This window comes from Paramormyrops kingsleyae, chromosome 15 (assembly GCF_048594095.1).
Source record: "Paramormyrops kingsleyae isolate MSU_618 chromosome 15, PKINGS_0.4, whole genome shotgun sequence".
Lineage (NCBI taxonomy): Eukaryota > Metazoa > Chordata > Actinopteri > Osteoglossiformes > Mormyridae > Paramormyrops > Paramormyrops kingsleyae.
The window spans coordinates 8,187,698-8,208,650 of NC_132811.1; the positions used below are offsets into that span (position 1 = coordinate 8,187,698).

General features: G+C 37.9%; 1 protein-coding gene across 1 annotated transcript in view; it reads right to left on the reverse strand.

The window, feature by feature from the left end:
- The window catches only part of LOC111860531 (inactive N-acetylated-alpha-linked acidic dipeptidase-like protein 2), a 208,336-nt gene extending 187,838 nt beyond the window's left edge, over positions 1-20,498 (reverse strand). Inside the window, exons 1-2 of the mRNA XM_023844313.2 lie at positions 20,436-20,498; positions 5,031-5,093 (exon numbers count right to left, since the gene is read on the reverse strand). The gene's annotated coding sequence lies outside the window, so the exon portion shown is untranslated. The remainder of the gene's footprint in view (positions 1-5,030; positions 5,094-20,435) is intronic.
- Positions 20,499-20,953: the final 455 nt, after the last annotated feature.

Consider the following 20,953-nt stretch of genomic DNA (forward strand, 5'->3'; position numbering starts at 1 on the left):
AGCAATAAGAGAAATATTTACAACTTGAATGAAAGATGATTACTTTGACTACATTTCATTCTGCAAAGGAGTATGGTGCCTGCTTACAAGCAGAATATTTTTAGATAAGGTTCAATATTGACATAGTGACTTTGAACAGAAAATAATCTATCTTACCGAACAGACATATGGCTTCCCTACTGGTTACCATGATCTGGACCAACAATATTTCTGAATACCAAACAGGGCTTAAACACAGGGCAGGGCAATAAAACAATAGAAGTTTTCAATATAACAGACGTTTGATAAACGCTCAATATAATTTAACCCCCAAATTTTGTAGGGGTTCTTTTGTGTTTTTCATCACAATGAAATGGCGTCTCTTTCGCTGTGACTGCTTGTCTGGAAAGACAATGGAACCTAAGCACTGATACAGCCTAAGAAACACAAAGGGGGATTTATTGAACAAATAAGACAATAAAATTGGACAGGGAGGCAGATGAAAGACAAAACGGTTAAAATAAGAGGGCAAGCCACCGGGAGAGCAGGTAAGTCCAAAGCAACCTGTCCAATAAGGGTAATTCAGCAAAAACCAAAATGAAAGTTCATAGTAAAATTCAGTCCACAAGAAATCCACACAGATTAATAAACCACAGAGAGAAAGGCTAGGAAGAATGCAAGCAGTGGAGTTTTATTGGCACACAATAAAATAACCTATTCAACTTCTACCTCAGATTTCTGAAATGTGAAATGCTGTTTGGCAAGTGTTTGTCACATTCTGACTATAAAGAAGGGTTTAAAAACACGACTAATCATCTGGTTTCTTCAACTTCAACTCAGCAAAAATCAGCCTTTAAACTAGAAAGAAATAATAATTTGGCATTTGTCGTGATAATTATCATATTGACTTATATGAACATTTTTAAACATAACATTTTTGGCCATATCACCCAGCTCTACGTAGATCAGTGTCAAAGATATGTCCTGGTCAGAAATGTTTACTAAAACGTGTTTACTAAAGCACAGCCTTCTATAAATGAAGGCTCATGTACATAGAAACACTTGTATGCATGTTAAATCAAAAGATATTTTATGCAAATTAATCTACAAAACACTGAAACCAAGGAACATAACAATTACTAAAATATAAGTTAAAGGAATGCCAAAGTACTAATGAATAAAAAAATATACAGATTTTAAACGGAATCCAGGAATTCTACAATAGACAGAATTTTTGAAGGAAATATGCAATATATAAAATGATAATAGATAATAGATAAAATTACGGTATTGGTGGTAGAAGACAAGCATTGAATTTATGTTATGATCTGCTCTGAAATGCACTGTATGCAATTGGTCCTGTTGAGGTTCCCAACCTCAGTAATGGTGCCCAACCGGTTGATCACTAAGACATTTTTAATCAATCTCAAGACAACTTCCATTCCTTCCTCGTCAGTAAAATATACCAAGGGGTGCCCCACCAGTTGTCAAAATATACTGTCACAATTCAGTAGCTCGCCAGAGTATTTTCTTTGTAAAGGTAGATCTCACAGAAGAAAGGCTGGACAGCACTGCTCTACATGTTTTTCAGCGTAACTAAATGGCTTACATTATGCCACAAAAAGCGGCAACTTCTCCAGGTGAATAAGAAGGGCACAGGTTTGAGAGCCAGGCAGAATCGTATTAACAGAGGTTTCATTATTCTGTCTATAATCTTGCAAATGTTCACCCATGCCCCAAGACACTAAGTGTCTTGTGTTTAGTATAATGTTAGTGGTTACCTTTCAGGTGCGCACGGTCACCTTTAACTATTACGGAAATTTCCAGTCCCAAGCTTACAAAACTAATCTCCACCTGGCGTTTATGTTGCTTTTAGATTAATTAATGACAATAAGAGATACTTTGTCAATAATTGTACTATTGTATTTCATTTTGATTTTTTACAACCTACAGTTTTAGTCAATGAAAGATAAATGTTGTCTACTAACTGAGGCATTTCCCTTGAATACAAATTCAATAATGTGCCCTTGAAGAGAAAATCATCTTTTTTTATCATTTTATTTCTAATACAATTTCATTTTTACTTTAAAAAAAAAAAACTTTTACTCCACCAGTCCTGGGACACAGGTGGATCACCCACCCACACTAAACTGTCAGAACTAAAAAGCAACAGTAAATTGAACTTGAGATTTTGGAGTACAACGATTACATACTACTCCTAATTTGGCTTTTTGTTGTGGCCAGGTAACTTTGCAGCTAGTTTTAAAATTGCTCAACGTAAAGAAAGTCTTGGTTTAGTAGTTTATAACATGAATTTAAATGATCAGGAAAGTGTCCCCACAGGTATTAACTCTAAACAGAAAACCAAAAGAGATCATGCTCTTCTTTCAAAATGACTGCGGATTCTCTGAACTTTCTTGATTTTATGACCATAAAATGTTTGTTTATATTATTGTGTTTCGGTTACCTTCAAAGCATGAGTAAGTGCCAATAAAATGAATTTTTCTGTTTGTTTTATTTAATGTACTTATTTCACTTAATAATTTTATCCACAGAAGTAACTTTTATAGCAAGATTCATATCAGCTTAAGTACCTTTCTAAACAAAGCCCGGTGTGGTACCTCGACCAGGAACCTTTGTGTCAATAATTTATCGTGACAGACATTACTGAGAATGAATGTTAAGTACAACCACTGTCCATTTTATTATATTTTCAAAACTGTGACCAAAATGGCCACCGTCAGAGTAAAAACAAAGAAGTATAAACCTTCCATATACAACAAAGTATGCACAACAAAATACAAAAACACAGACTCTCATATGGTGGGCAAGGTGGTGTACAGACAAGATATCCCAGTGATCCCAATGAAACAAACAAATAAATAAGTAACCCCCTCCCCACTCCAAATTCAAGAATTTAAAAAAAAACACCTAATCTCAAAAATCCAGCCAGGCAGAAAGAACCAATTCTTGGTCTATAAATATCAAGCCCCAACCACTCAGTCAAACACTCAATCATGTGTAGCTACCACCATTAATTCCCCCCGGCGATTAATGAAATCTGTCTGTTAAATGAAATGAATATTTAAAAATCTGTTTTCGTTTAGTAACATTTATATACACCCATCCGGTATGTCAGCTACAGTCTCAGGAACGACACGCTCCTGGTATGTTTTTAAACAGCGGTACCTCAGAGGACACTCAAGAAATAGACAAGGCATGTCATTCTCTTTTGTTCCTAAATTGCATACATGTACCAAAGACAGCATCTAAAAAGGAGAATGTACAATAACAGTGGATTTTTTTTTTTGATCCCATTCAGCTTTCAACACCAGCCTCACAGACAGGAAAGGTCACAACAGGTGTCCCGGCTCCCAGATTTAAGAACAGCTGCCTCCTGCCCGCAGTTTCCTGACTGAACGCCATGCTTCATTAGCACACTTTAAATATACCGACCTCAGAACAGCCGCCACCACACTCTGCCTCTTCTATAGAATTCTCTCCCCAGCCCTCTTTGTATTTTCCCACATTTTAGACTCTCAGCGGGTACTGGCACTTTGGTCGCAAGACTGAGCTCAAGCATTGCTTACGGAAAGGAACGCGTCGCCGTAAATCGGGGATATACTAGACTCTAAACTTAGGTAGGTCAAAATTTTTATTCATCAGATTTGATTCTGCGTACATAAAATGGGTTTACTTTTAAATAGCACTTTACAGTGTCATTGTTTACTATTCCACGTAACATAATTGTGCTGTGATAATAATGACAGTTTCATAATAAAAGCATTATTAGAAAGAAGATAAGGTCTGTTTACAGGTTTATAAATATATTTGCAATTAGTATTATTTGATGGATTGAAAAATGCCTCCATGGTCAGTTGTGTATTAAATAAATCATTGGGTTTTATAAGCTAAATGAAAGAAAGGGTCAAAACTGTATGCACTGGAAAACAATTTCTTGAAGGAGAGATAGCAGTTGCATATGTTGAAACAGGTACAATAATACAATTAACATGAAATGAATGACAGTTTACCTCACCATGCTGACAAATATATGGTACAAAGACAGGAAAATATAGGTTATAGAAACCAATCCAGCCTAACTGGTGGCCTTAATGAATTTATGGTATTTTATATGACATTGCTCTTGGGATGCTTAAAAAGTAGCACTACTGAGAATCATGAGTCCATGGGCCATTTTAAAAGTAACGTTATTTCTGTACATTATCCTTCTAACATCTAGACGATCCTGTTATTGAAAAAAAACTGTGGTTATCCATTAATACCTCAAAATTGTTCGATCATAATAAAGTATTGACCAGAAATAGATTGGGACATACATCGTCGCTTAAAAATAATATTATAATAGCTTAACTGGAAATAAACTACATTATAAAGTCGTACAAAAGAAGAATTGCTTTAAAAGAGTCTACCAATGTTAATTTGCAAGAAAAAGAAAAAAGAGGGGAAAAAACAGGAAAACCGCATTGAAAAATATATTGTAATATTGAACCAAATTACGGTGTCGGTTACCTAAGAATCCAAATCCGTGTCAATATTCTACTATAAAGCATGGCTAGTTTGGTAATTACTGGCCTGTACAAGCATGCTACTACATTCCTCAATGCCAATACTCACTTCTGCAATCTGCTATCCTATGCCAAGTAGGTACCAATGTAGCGATTCTGGGGTTGCATCATCGGAACTGTTAGAGCAATGCACTGCTATCCCTTGTTGATTCAAAATTATAGGTGCATTTATTCTCCGAATAAGCAAAGGAAGAGCAGGAGCAATGCTTCTTTAACGCCTGCCCTGGTAGCTAGCAAGTATTCCACACAAAGCGCGGCTCAAGGGTTAAAATCCTTAAAGGTGCTCGCCTTATAGTCAGTCAGCATGGCACGCCATTTTTCCATTTCCTTATTTCTTGCCTCCAGTCCCAATTCAACAACGTAAACTTTCGGTTTGCTAGACAAACCATCTGCACCATGAGAAAATAAAAAGATAGAAACATTCTAACAATATTAATGGAAGGTTGTTGTCTGGGGGCTTACCCTGGGTCAAATGAAGACGGCCCGAACCTGTCAAAAACTATCGACCTCGTCCGGCACCGGGACCTGCGAGAGAGAGAACAACAAAGACAGTTTGTGACAAAGCTGACACGGTGTAGTCCCAGAGGAGTGAAATCAATTGTGACGTTTTTCATTTATTTGTAAATGCCTCTTTGGTGGTACACTCACTCGAGACGACAGTTTAGCTCTTACGGAATAAGAGGGCTGATGGTAAAATAGAAGAATCCTGACAGTTGCCGTAATGAGATTCTGCATTAGGGCCGTTCTCTTACATTTTCACCCTCCACTAGATGCGCGTCCTTCACTTTCAATCTCGCATCCAAGTCATTTGGAAACGTTAACCCTACGAAAAACTAAACTAACCCTTCTTTAGATGGCATCAACCTGATATTTTCCTAAATCTAGACTCAAATTAGTAAGACAAAATGTCAGCAGCACTGCATAACTTTAATGAGATAAAAGGTAGATTTATTGCATGCTTTACTGCATGAGCTTTCTATGATAAATTCCAAAAAATTCCAGGTTCAGTGTTTCTCTCACAAGACAGGTTCTACCCTACCTTCTATACCAGAGTTCATACTTACATAATATTACACATAGCACTGAACACACAAGATGCAGAAATGATATCCTGATCGTCCCTTTAACTTTTATGCGTATCATGTGAGACTCCACCTTCTCCAAAACCACGTTAAACATATTTTTGTTAAAAAAAGAACCATTAGTATGTAAAAGCACTCCAACAGGTATAAACACATTTTCTCTCATATTGTTTCAAAATGCAATGAAACACAGTGATATGTTTTATCACGCTTGCTAATGAGAAGATCGTGAATGTTCGACAAATTCTGAAACATGCAGTCTTTTCCCACTCATAATGTCTACATTTTGGGCTCCTTCGTTGTTTTAACAAAACCACAAAGCTGGAGATACCCAACGTTAGGGACTCGTTGAAAATGGATCAACAACACTGACTGGACAATGAGGTATCTATCACCTTAACTGTGTGCAAAACCACAAATGATACTTGTTCTTATTTGCTATGTAAAATAACAGAAGCTTTTCAGGCAATCAGATCCAACAATATGTGGCTACATTTGCATGTGTGCATGAGAATGATGTATGCATTTCAAATTTGTTTGTGAGAATTCATACATATGTATCATTGCATGTGTATTCCACCATAATGGGAAAAAATCAGTGGTTTTGTTAAGCGGGAGAAAAACTAATGCTTAGATTGTACTCTTTTTAACATCATCTATCCATCTACCAGACACTTTTCCTGGACAGGGTCATGGGGCTAAACAGTATTTAATACTAAAACGTTTCTGGGTCAGGTTGACAAAGGATGTGACAAATTTTGATTTTCAGATCAAGGCACAAATCAAAACCATAAATTACATTTCAAAAGCACACACTATCAAATCAAAGCATATACTGCAGTGAAAGTAAACCAGTGGATATATGATTATTTGAAATAGCTTGGTAATGCATATTCTGTCAATCACAGAATCAGTAGTCGTATCCATGTATGTAATTTAATGCTTTATGACCATCAGTGTACTGAGCAGGACTTGGCTCAAAACAAAGAAGCTTTTCAAGTGTATTCCATGATTATCATCATATAAATGCTAACAAAGTTTGCGTACCGTCTGAATAACTGAAAGAATCTTAGGTAACACTTTACATTAACTGCACCTTCATGATGCCTTTATAAGCAGAATGTAAGTAACATCCTAACATACCTCAACAGCTTTAATATACATTAATAATCTAATATGATTATAATGTTTGTTACTGATGTATATTACAGCTGTCTGTCCATTGAACACTTTATGAAGGCAACACTTTAAGACATGACAAGGTATACTTACATGCTGCTTATGAATGTTCTACCAATGCACTATAAATGCATTATGAAGCTGTAGATGATGCAAAGTGTTACATTTTAGTAACCTTTTAGTAGTAATACTCAAATGGACTGTTGTTGAGGTTGCATACCATTGAAAAAACTGTCAACACAGAGTCAAGGACAGTCTTAAAAGAGGAAAAAAATACCTGAAATATTTTACTTATTATTGTCACAGCCCGAGGTCTCCTGTTTGTCATTAGGGACACCGTAAACTTCATGATCAAATTATGGACATCGGTTTCCAGCCTCTCCTGATCACTGGGGCTGTAAAACCCTCAAAACATATCATACAAATTGCATTTGAAGATAAAAGATGAACCAAAAATCAAAAGACTTATGAAATGCTGTAAGAGATAGAGATACATGTAGAAAGGGTTTGTATGCATGCAGATATACATTATATCCTTAATCCCAGTGGAATACAAACACAGTATTCTGAATGCCAGGGGATGTGGAGCTCTTTAACAACAGAATCAGCAAGCACAGCTGTTTATGTTAGCACTGGCAAAGCGGATTATTAATCTTTTTGGCTTGGCAACATGCTGTTGTTGTTTGTATTACTTTGAGGTAGTGAAGCAATAGTTCAGGCTTTATAATTAATGCTAGTTTAATTCTCTCTTTGAAAAAGTCTGATCTTAAAAATGCTAACAAATGACAAATACAACTCAAAATCGTGTTGAGTCCCACTCAAACATGAAAAACTTGATCTCCTGATCCAATACAGTGACACAACATTGGCAGCACTAACACAGATAGAGATCAAGTTCATCGTATATTATCCCTTAGCAAACACAGTGGAACAGATTTTTCAGCTACTGATTTACCTTCAAACAGTATTAGATGTTTCTTAAGATATGCTTTCTACTTCTTAATTATGAAAATGTACTCTGAATTTCTGAAAATGCAAAACATGGCACTCGAAAATCCAAACAAATCAAACTTAACAAACCATCAAGTGTGCGTGTGTGTAATTACAACCACTCTTTACAATAGTGAAGGTGCCTCCCTTTCTCTTAAGACCTCCTTCTATCAGCCCAGCCATCTTCCTCCATCGCTTTATGTCTTCATCATTGAGTGTAGCTAGCTAAGTATCATTAAGTGGGCAGCCTTGCGTACCATGCTGGCAAACACATAAATCAGAACATTCTGCACCTCACCAATCCACTGGCCAAAAAGTAATGCCAATAGCCCGTCATGTATCGTTAGGTCCATAAACAATGTTGGACTATGCCAAATAGCTATCTGGTGCAGCTATTCCCTCAAACATAACTGCAAAAAATATCGGGAACGATCTGCTGGAAACTTTGTGGGTACCTACAGTACTATGATTTACCAGGTGTAATAAACATTAAATGACACCCAAAGTATATTTGTTTTACTATGTGAAAGCTGACCAAAAACTGGCGGAAATAAAATTGTAGCTAAGAAAGTGACATTAATGTCAAACATTGTGTTTTATACATATATATTACAGAACGTGCTTACATACACCAAGCACAGTATGTACTCAGGATGTTTCTCAACAATACTTTATCCACTCATGTCTGTTTTCCCACAGGTAAGGAACAACAGCAATGCTACCAATATCCCCTTCTCTGCTAAAGGCTGGCTAATCATGTGCAATAAGTGGAAACCCGTTTCTTCTAGAGAAGACCAATCATGTCAGTCAGCTAAGAAAAACCATGATGCAAGGAAAGTCAGAGACTCTCAAGAGAGTGGCAAGGTTCACCTTTGCTTTTTGCACCTTTGACTCATCAACTTCTGTTCCTTTGGGGTTTCAGCAATGACAACATTCTCTATAGTTCAAACCATGGCTGTGGTTCATCGAGGCTTCATTGCGAAACTTGAAAATTAGATCACTTTGTCTATCATTGTTCACCATCCGCACCAAATTATGCCCTTTATCCTATTTAATGAGCCAAATATCTCTCTTCAACACTGCAACAGACTACCCTGCATCCAGTGGTAGTGTATAACAACACTTACACCACTTATTTTTGTGGGGCCACCTGTTGGCCACAAACAGTCACTACACTATATATTAAACACTGCTAAAAAGCTAGCTAGCTATAATGTTCTGACTGTATTCATTAGCTTATGTTATCGTTATATGAAACAATTAAATGATCATTTCCCAGTAGTGCCACAAAAAGGAAGAAAACCAAAGATAGAAAGTCTTTCAAAACAGAAAAATTGCCTAAGCTGACCATTGTCCTCGCCACAGACAATGAAGCACCTGATGCAGATGCAGCAAACTCTACAAACACAGACTTTTTGAGTGAAGCCCCAAAAACAACAAACCAGCCCTGCCTGCATCCACTAATAGAGGGAAAAGGGGGAAAGGTATGAACATTGAAATACTGTCTCTCCCAAACAAGTGTTTGCAAAAAAACAAATCCATTTTCCAGATTTCCACTTTTTAGTTTTTACACGATTTCCCATATGCCAATTATTGTTCTGTTAGAACACGTGATTTTTGCAGTTCAAAAAGATCTAGCTGGTGCTGTTTTTGGCTTTGGCAGAATCTTTTTTCATACGTCATACCGATTAGATATTTTATGGAATATGACGATACTGAAAAAATAATCTGGAAAAAAATCATGTAGGCCATTGTAAACTCCAGAATCAGAGATTGCCTAACCAGGCATTAACTTGCACATTATTCTTTGACTTTTACATAAGCTCCAATCACCGCTAACACTGTGCACTACAATATACAAAACAATACCATACATTGCCTCAATAAAGTTTTTGCATATCTGTTGCATAGAAAGAAGAGCATCAGTGTTTTTTACGGTATTGATAATAGTAACTTTGGGATTTATAAATACCGGGGTATATCGTAATACCATCATACCGCCCAAGCCTATGCCGATTCCTTTACCCATTCTTTTTTAATAGTAATTTAGTGACCACCTACAGTACATGACCGCCCTCAACAAATTCATCATAGGCTTACTAAGGATGTCCTACTGTGAAAATTACATCTGCTCAGTGTGACCTGAAGCAACTTTTCCATTTTCAATCACCACAATGTTCCAATTATTTATAATTTTTCATCACCATGGCAGCCCTGCATACCTGGTCAAACAATAGCATGTACTTCAGCATTTACACTTGTTCTAAGAGAAAGTAGCATTGATTGAATCCATCGTTCCATTTTCTGTCTATCCAATCCATTACATTAAACATCTTTTGAGAAGCTTTATAATTCACATAAAGTAAGAATCTAATGTGTGTTACATGTGAAAGACTTGTCAATTAAATCCAACAGGTGAATTCAAGGATTTTTAAAATATTTTTCCAATTTTTAATTTTTTTTTACTATTTCAACAAGAGTAAAAACACCAAAGCCAGGGCTATAAATTCCTCACAAGTTCACAACACAAAACAGAAACCTATAGACCTACATTACAGGCCCATACTGTAGCCTATCGGGAAAAAAAAACTCTTTCCATTTGGAAACTGCATTTACTTCATTTAGCAGGAACTTTTGTCCAAAGACTTAGAGGTTAGGAAAAGCTTAGGGTCGGGGGGGGGGTCAACCAGCATCCAAGGCCCTTGACACAGTTAGGGTTAATTAAGCACCTTGCTCAAGGGCCCAACAATGACGGAATTATGCTGCCTACCACTGGACGTGACCCCACGCCCATACAGACACAGATCTCTAACCTACTACCCATCGCCACAAAAAATATGGAACATTTCATCATTCGACATAATGAAAATTTTACAAAAGAAGTTTATTCCTCATTACAGCAGCTATTTACAAAACTTTGACCTAAATTTCTAATTACTTTCATTATTTGGCATTAAAAGAAAGGTATATATCAGTTTGGCTGGCCAGTATGACGGTATTAAAATTAGATACCGACTATGTCTAGTGCTGGCTGGGGTGTTGGGTGGCTGGCAGTAAAAGTATGCTTTTAAGGCGGCTTGATTTGTCGTGGGCTGGGGGGAGTGGAGGAAAAATTTGCCGGTTGGATGGGGCGGGGTTCCGGTGGTAAACCTTCTATCCGGTTAATTTTACAGCCACTGAATAGCAGAGCGGCAGATTTCCGGGGCTCTGCACATCATTGGCGGGTGTCAGTGAGCTGCTGTCAATTTGTGGGAGAGTCATGGAGCTTCCAGGAGAGCTGGGATGTCTGAAATATACACTGCTACTACGAAATAAAAAAAAAAAACGTCAACAACACAATATCATTTTACCCATTTCAAATAATAAATTATTCTAGGAAAAGATATTCTTCATTTTACTTTTGATGTACTTATGCAGTATTCTACAAAGTGTTAAAAATCTGTAACCATAAACGGAACAATCCTCAAATCCAGAGATACAGAAAAGTTAAAGTCAACTTATAAGCCTCAATATTCTCATCGTTCACACAACTCTCTGCTGCAGCTATTCTGGTTACTATCTGTACAGTTCAATTTTCAGAAATAAAGCTGACAGCCACAGAAGCAGAAGACTGGCCACCTCCAGAGATTATTTCTCCTCCTGGGCACCCTCACTAAAGCCCCAGGAATCCCACTCCAGGGGCACAGTTTATCGGATTATTTTCCTGGTCCCCCCTGAGCGTCTCTCAGCTGTTGCTCAGGCACCTTTGGGCTGAGAGGCGGTGTGACCCTTGGCCAAAGCAGCCCTCCTTCAGTAGATCAGTAAAGCTACCCCTGTAGCTCAGAAACACCCAAACACCACTTTCGAAGTGACAGTAACAGCAATCAGAGGTCAGCGCTAGGATCAAGGCGGCAGGTATTACTCTGGCATATGGGAAAGAGGGCATATTTGACAAAACGTGACATGGCAAGAACTAAAAAAATGTATGGCCGCATACACAAATCTGGGTGTTACAATAGCTCGCCCTACCAATACGATGGTGGGAAATGTACCGATTTCAATCCCACATGATTCAGTTACAGGCTACATTGTAGACCAAGAGAAATTTGATTGGACATCCACCCTTGTTTACCAGGTACTCTTGTGCTTGTCCCTCAATTTATACACACTTATGTCCTCTGTACAGTTAAAATGGTAGCATGCAGAGGATATTGAGATGTTTTGTGAGATATTGACAATATTCTCTCCGGACCTGTCAATCCCTCCATTCACTCCCACACTGCTAATTCAGAAAATAACTGGGAATGACCCTGTATCCTGTCGCTAGAAGTCTAGGGCTTGAACGAGGGGAACTTGAGCCAAATAACACCTTGCTAAAGTTACACTTCAGCATCAACCATAGAAATAACTGAGCATGAATTGAATCCAAGCATTTTACCCAGTGCTGGATGGAAATTCTTTTTTTTTTTTTTACACAGTATATTTAATGGTAATTCCTACATTCCTACATATTGCTCAACATTAATCCTTTCCCACTTTAACAAGAATTAATTAACCTCTTCCCTAACTAAAGCTTATGATGTGTACACACACACACACACATACACACACACACGTTTGAATCCATATCCTTGTAGGCACCGTTATTTCTATGGGCAAAACCCTAAACCCAACAATGGCAGTCTTAATGCCTACCCAGCCCTAACCTTAACCGTAAGTAACCAAACAAAATACAAGACTTTTGGCATTTTTAGTTATTTGATTGCAGTCACAGACTTTTACAAAAATGTGTTTCCCCTTGTCGGGACCGAAAAAATAGTCCCCACAAAGTCAGAATAACATGTTGGTCCCTACAATGTAATATATACATAAATCACACATACACAAGGTAAAAGCCGGCATTTTTCAGTAGTTCACCAAATTAACATACGCAGTTCATCAGCTCGTGCAGATCGCATCATAATGCAAATATTTTTCCCAGTTATTTCTCGGGGGGGGGAGGTCTCAGTATGTGAATTATGCATTTCAATTCACTGCATTCGGTATAATCAAAAAGGTATGTTTTACATATCTTTAGTAAGACACATTTTACAGTACAGAAATAAGTAAGGTCAGCAACTTGCATATTATCTGTGTGGGTAAGGAGGCATATTGAATAATAACGACACTTTTTTATTGATTCTGAATAACAATGGAACAAACACAGTATCCCCAACAGCAAATTGCAAAGAGTAAATCAGTGGTGTGGGTGACCTTGGTGTTAAATCGGCCAACAAATTTCTTTCGCAAGGTATCACTTTTATTAGCCTTTTTCCATTTTATGTTGTCACTGATGCCTGGCATGTTATAATTTTCACACCTGAAGAAAGCTGACTGAGGTCAAATTTATGGAGATGGTATTTGGGACTGCTTAAACAATTTTTTTATTTCTTTTATTGTTTTAAATCGCGATAATATATAGTTATAAATAAAAAAAACAGATGCCTTTTATAAACAGTGTAGCAGTGATGCAAAAATGACATGCCATTTCACACAGAAAATTTACGACAGTCACTAAAAATGTATCATGGTTGTCAAAGTAATCGGATGAAACACCCTTTTTATGCACTGTTTTAGTGCCGGATCATATATTCCTTATGATGTATGACTTCCAGGTCTTTTCAGATATTACTGATATTTTATATATGTTCATCTATAAATCAAATTAAATAGTTTAATTAGTCGGCATTTTCCCCATTGACTTCCTCTGTTTTAGCAAAAAATGCTGCCGTGACTTAGAGCATTTAATATGGACAAAAAACCCTTTAACTTACCTCTTGAACTATATCAAATAAATTTCTAAATTAATTTTGGGGTTTTTGAACAACAAGCCTTGTCATATGTGCTGAAAAACTGGGGCAAACAGACAAGGCACTGTCCCAAAATGCTACAGTTTTCCCATGCATAAGTTGCATTGGCTAAGTAAATATATACATAATTTCTCTCCAACTCCATCCAGACTGTGCCTTTAAGTTCTGAATAAGCAGAATGAAAGATGAGAACACACACGCACAGACATTTTCTCTTTATTAAATGCCCTTTTAATTATTGTAGCAACAAAAGGAAGCAGAAATAATGTTGTAAAGCTACTAGTCCGACTTTTGACAGTGGAACACACGGACACTCACTTCGGCCCCCTGCTGGTTCCTATTTCACAACTCATTGACGAGGTCGGTACCACCAAGTCCCTCTGGTGTGATTTGGTGCCCTTTTACACTCAGGGAAGTTTCCCATAGCCCCTGAATGTCCAGAGTTCCTAACAGCCCCCATGAAGAATATATATTTTTTACTCACAATCAGACTGCTAAAGAAGAATATTTCAGTTATAAATGCACAAGTTTCAATACTAACTTCTCAATGATTAATTCATAAATTGTCAAAATACTTTTTAATGTAAAACATTCTCAGGTGTTTATCTGCAGGACTGCTACCATACAGAACTGTATACCTGCATTTATATTTCAGTATTTAAAGCTAGACTGAACACCTAATACTGCACTGAAGCTTACCTTGCTTACCCTAGCTTATTTCAATCTGGTGTTCCTTAAATAAAAACTACAGGTACTGCTGTCCATGCTGCTATTGGTCTACACATCCACCTGGTGGAGAAAACCAGCCGATATTAAGGTGGCACAACTTTATCGACTTGGGCAAAAAAAAAAACCGGCTGATAAAGCACCGATAGTGTCTCTTTAAATGCTGAGAAGCTTCACCTCCTGCTTTATAACTTGCCATCTTCAGCCTGGGGCTATTTGTAAGCTTAAACAATGTATTGCTAGTATTGGACTGGGAATGGAGATGTTGCATTATAAGCCCCCCCCCCCCCCCCCACACACACACACACACACACACAAACACACACAAAAGTTACATTTATAAGGTTGTTCTGTTCAGGAGAACACACAACCTACTTTAAACAGTTTGTCGGTTTAACATCGTGAAAGTTTGTCTTATTTACTTAAGTTCTACTTTTATAAGTAACTCATGAAGCTGTTTTCATGACTCATTTAATATTATGACAGTTTCTTCTGTTTGAATGTCACAATTTCACAATGGAGTCATACCAGTAATTAAATGAAATGTTTAAAACTGTAAGTGTCTGACCATGTAAACGTTAGGTGTTATTTGTTAAAGGAGTTTTTAGCTCATTAAGATGGGCCCTGGATACTGGTTTTGGCCCTTAGTACCAGCCCAGTATGTGTTTGCTGCTCTTTGGCACGCTGCGGTGCCTCTGTGCCTGAGGTGAACATCAGTTCAGGGTGATCTGCACGGCCTGGAATCCCCAGCAGCACCACAGAGGCGGCGATGCCACAGGCAGTACAGACCCGGGTGGGAGGCCAGCATCCCACACCTAAATTTAGCTCTAACAACACTTACACGCTTTTTATGATTTGAATAGTGCATCCAGAAACTGGTTACACAGACAAGTCAGTATTTTCCGTTTAATTCTGTGGCACAGCAATAAAACAAATTCATTTAACATATATAACTTACTCATTTATTTAATTGCATTCCACAAACATGCTTGCTGTGCATACTAATAGCTGCAAGACCAAAATTAACAATTATGGTTGAGATCTAAAGTTTCATCCATAAGCTCACAAGATGGTTCTGGAAAAAGTATTTAAAAGCCTATGAAATTTTAGAGCCCCCTGTGGACAGCTCACCACAGCCTCACTACCCCCCCCCCCCCCCCCATCTCCACCTCTGAACACACATTCGCTCAAACGCAAAATTTCCAGTCATAAATTATTTCAGCATTATGCATTTCGATATTATCTCCCTGCCCTGTAATTTTATTTCTCAATATATGACTCTAATTTTTTTAAAGGTTAGAGATTGGAGTCAGCAATTACAAACGAACAAAAATAAGCAGTAAGTGAATCGTATTTAAAAATAGTGTAATTAGTAAGTAGATTATTATTTTTAAAGCTTTTTAAAGGGCTCAAAATAATAAAAAAAAAAAACAACACTTTACACAAATGTAGAAAATAATGAAAAATTTAAACTGTCATACAATTTTCCTCCAAAATGCTTCAGTAGAATGGATTTGCTTGAGTATTCATCAATGCCGTTAAATTATGATAACTGATTTTCCTAATTGCCTGTCATTACAGCTACAGCTCACCTTGTAATTAATACTTACAATTGGCAATATGAGATCTTTAGATCGAATCTCATCTACTAGTTCATAAATCCATCTTCTAAAAGTTTATCCTGGTCACATTTGCGGGCTCCTTTTTACAATTGTATAATTTAGGCTGTGCTTCAAACTAAAAGCGATTGCAAATGCTAAATAGAAAAATCACCACAAATGCAAAAAAAAAGCAAAAACCACCTGCTAGATTATTTTTAAGTCAGGAAAGTCTTTCATTTTCTCAGTATCTCACGCCTCTATCCAAATCTGACCGAACCAAAGCCCTTAAATATTTACCTTGTCCATAAAGTATATTGGCTTAACCATGACATCTGTCTCTGGCTAATCTTCTAATTATGTAAAACAGTTCAACACACAGGAGGTTTTTCTTAAATCCTAAGAACTAACTTTATGTTATCAGTACATCCTGAACATCCTGGGACACGCAGAGCCTGTGCCTTTTTGAGTGTAGTGTGTTCAAGTCCCCCTACTACTTCTGCACACTTAAGTCACTGTAGGGTGTGTTTGATCCAACTCCCGACTTGTAGCCCGGAAACCCTGTGGTCTGACCCCTTAACAAACGCCACACAGTCACACGCACACATGCACGCGCGCACACACACACATACACCACTTCCCGACCAGGAAAAGATTCAACAATATGGCATTTTTAAATTTAAGAAAAGCCTCTCAGTCTTTACTCGTCCTAGTAGCATGTGGGAAGGTTGTAATAAAAGCAAGAACAGATGTGCTGAGGCAATTCTCTGCGCACATTCCCAGCAAAGCCCTGCTTGATTTGCATCAAATCCCTCTTTTCTCAAATTATTCAAAACAACAAAAGACATTTAGCTATAATAAATAACAAACTATAAATCAACAAAATAAAAGTCATTAACAGCACTACTTTTACCCCAACCGGCACTGAACATGATGACTCTGTTATTCTGAGGAAACACAGTAGCTAAAAAAAAATAGGAAATATTACATTTTAAAATTTAAGAGGTGATTTCTCACGTTTCGGCATAATATTTCAAATTTTACAACTTAATGTGACTTTTCAGCATTTTAGATCTTTTACACTGCCCTTATCTCGATGTCCCTATATGTATATCAATCCAGTGTTACTTGCACTATTAAACTTCTCAGTTTTGCCTGACCAGAATGTGCATCTATCATGTTAGCTCTATTAAATTTGCTTGATATATTAACTTATCCTTGCACTTGTAACCTGATTAAATTCTGGAAAAAGGCTTACTTTAACTTTGCTTTATGTTCAATTGTCAGCATTACGTTGAATTTTTACAAAAGTATTAATGGAAGTAATATCCGAAGCCACGTGTCAAGATTGAGTTCGCTGGTTCAAATGCCATGGCCATATCATCCTTGGGCCCTTGAAAAGGTCCTTAATTAACCCTTAACTGCTCTAGGGCCCCTTGATGCTGACTGAGCCCACAGTCAGACCCCAAGCTCCACTCTGATGGGTATATGTCTATCTGCATGTGTGTCTCATCTGAGAACAGTACTATTGGCTAGTCACTCTGTTGTCACTTCTTTAATCATTTTGAAGCCATGCATGCATTTTCTAAACGCACTTGTTCTATGCAGGGCATTGGGAGTACAAACCCTATTCCAGAAGTGATGGGCGCAAGGAATAGAATAACCCAGGATGGGGCTCCAACCCATTACAGGGCACAGTCACAGCATTCCTGCACACATGCAAACATACAGGCAATTTGGCACCAGCGTGGTGGCACAGAGCTCTGCACCGTTGCCTCACATCTGGGACCAAGGTTCCAATCTTCTCCATGTCTCCATGTTATCCCCATGTCATTGTGGGCTTTTTTCCAGGTCCCCTAGTTTCTCTCCACGGTCCAAAAACATACTAAAGTGAACTGGAGTTGCCAAATTGTCTTCAATTTATCTCTATTACATAGGGCTAAAATGAAGATTAAAAAAAGACAAAGTAAGCAGACAAAAAACTCTTCAGGTTCACAAACTAGTCTAGTTCTCATCACCTTTTATTCATGAAAGCTGGAGTCATGTTTCAGAGCAAACCACTAAACAGATAAATAAAACAGGAGCTTTAAAAATTATCTATTAAAACTAAAACAACATAGGACTACAGTGAATACATGTCTATCAGTTTAAAATCCTTATTGATATGGGATTTAACTTGCGTGCATATATTTCTCCCATGTTGATTTGGCTTTATACCCCTGCATAATTATCTGGTTTAATCAGAAATGATACATTTCACATGTTGATGTGGGGTAAACTCTTCCCAAAGCAATTTCTCTCCAATATGGAGCAGTTTCTCCACTAATTTTGCAAAAGTGCCAAGATCTTCTCTAACTACATCTGGAATTTGATGGTTTTCTTAAGGAAAGTCTAACAGATATGCATTTCGTATACAAAAACAAACATAAAAACATGCAACATTGTTAGCCTATCACAAGCATCTTAGAGAGCTTGCACCATGAGAGGATGCATGCAGGCATTTCCAGGGAAATGCTCACAAATATTCTCTGAGTTTGGGTGCCTGAGTGGGCCACAGGAAATAAGAAATGCCACACTACCCTCTGACAATGTTTGACAACCATATGCTGCGCTTGCCTTGAATACCGGGGCGATGTCACCTAGCTGTACACATCCCATTCTCCCTGCATTCAATGCTTACGTGCATCAGTATAACGACACGGTGTGGTATTTGATCTTGTCATGTTCCATTGAGTCGTGCCTGCAAAGCTTGTGAAGGGGCCACCGGTTTATGCAACTTATTTAACAAGAATACTGCAGCGACTTATTTACCAAAACACATACAACTTATTTAACAGGAATACTGCAGCATCATTCCATGTTCATAAACACAGCAGTCACACATTTCGCACATGATGCTAATATTTTCCCAGTTTTCAATTAACTGTGCAAGTAGAGAACAATATTTGCACGCATGTTATAATGGCAATTCTCTAATCTGCTGATGCGTGATTAGGCCTGAGTTTCTTAGATATTAACAGTAATGTAGGTGAAGTGCCAGAAAATTAAACAAAATGTAATGTAAAAAAATTATAATGATAATAATAATAATAATAACACACTCCAAAATGATGCCTCTTGCTGAGTACAAGTGTTAAACTAAATTCCAGTAAAAAGCTGTAGTTTAATAGCTGTCAATTTCCAAAAGAGGAGCGATGCATCACTTATTGCATAAAAGGCCACAATGCAGGTGTAAGTGATTTACACTGAATAACGTGGTGGGCGACATTACATAGCACTTTGACTTACGCTTCAGTGGCAGAAAGAAGAGTTTTTATTTATTTATCTCCCATACTCCCACACTTGCCATCTCAACCATTTGTTCCATAAATCACAGATATTAAGTTACCGGCAATCAGATTGCTGTGGTGTCCTATACTATATTTCACATCTTTACAAGCGGGAGAGCGTACGGGAGGCGGATACTGTCATTGATATAAGACAAAAGCGTTGTAATGGAATTCGTTGTGCTTCCAAGGGTTAAGGCAGCTGTAAGCAGGATTTCACACAACAACTGCGAATCTGTGCCGGTGAAATATGTGAAAATGATAAAGAGGGCATTTTAATTCAGGAAGCCACGGGAAAACGGGAATACCCAACAAACTTCAGCGAGACATCGACTGTTTAATAGTTACCAAGGTGCACTAATAAACATAAGCAATTACAGTACTACTTATACAGTACATGTAGAAAACGTCAGACTGCAATACTAAAGAATTGAAAGACAATAAAGTCAGCCTTTCAGACAACAAAAAACAAACCAGTAAACAGTAACAATTTGCTTAACAATAAAAAAAATCCAATAAATTAGCTATCACAGGCAGCGTGCTATGACTGTCTATAATTACAGACGAAATATAAGTTGTCGGTGCACTTCCTAACTTCCACCGTATTCCCCCCTTTCCTTACTTTCCCGAAAGCCATGTGATCCCTAGTTCTTTCCGCGATCGCACATAACTTTTGCTCGTTGTTTTCCTGCTTACTGCCATTAATGATTTGTTGCTGCGGGTTTTTAAAACGTATTAAGAAGTGTTAAGGGAACGGGGACTTAAAAGGCAGATTTTCACGGTGGTCTAAAGACCCGAGGGATGCCAAGTTATAACCCCGTGAACAAAAGCTGAGGATTTTCCATTAACTGCAGGCAGCCGCCTCAGCTTTTCTAAAACTTAATAGCGTGGCATTAGTTTGAATAGAAAGTCGGCGACTGGCGGAGTTTATTGTGAATCTCCTTAAAAACTGCGAACGGCACGTCAAACAAATGCCAAACGAAGCGTAAAGTACGGGCGACTTTCGTGTATACTGAAAGCGAAAGTCGTAAAACTAATTTTACTCTGACATTTATGCGCAGCAACTAATTCGCGGAAAAGCACTTGTTTTAATCAAGGGGTCCCCGCTTAAGACGTGCGGCATGGTGTTTGCTCTTACCATGTGGTGCCCTGCGTGTCCCATCGTTTGGCTGTAAACTCTCCTTCCTGAAAGTGGCCGAGCTCAGCCTGGTGCGACACACCCCGCTTCCCCAGCCGGGAGTAAGGCTGAGAGCTCGCTGTCTGTCGGTGTAAGAGGCACGGCTGTCTGCAGGCACCCTCCAAACGGGGCCAAAATGACCATCCTAATGACGGCCCCTCTCACATGCCACTTTATCTTTTGCGGTGCTGGTATGGGTTGTAGTTGTAAACTTTCAGCATTTTTTTCTGCTGCAAAATTGTAGCGGAAAGGTATCATTTTGATAGACAAGCTGTAGTTTATTCTGTACAAAGGTTTAAATGGGTGAAATCAAGGCCCCCCGCCAATATTCAGATGGGCTCATAATGACCCCCCTCTAATATATATTATAATTACAGCCTTGGTGCTCCCCAGTGTTGGCTGTGGTCGTGGGTTAAATGTTTTGTTTTAAAAATGCATAGTTAAACTAAAGTTGTTGAATATTTTGGGGGTGGCACAGT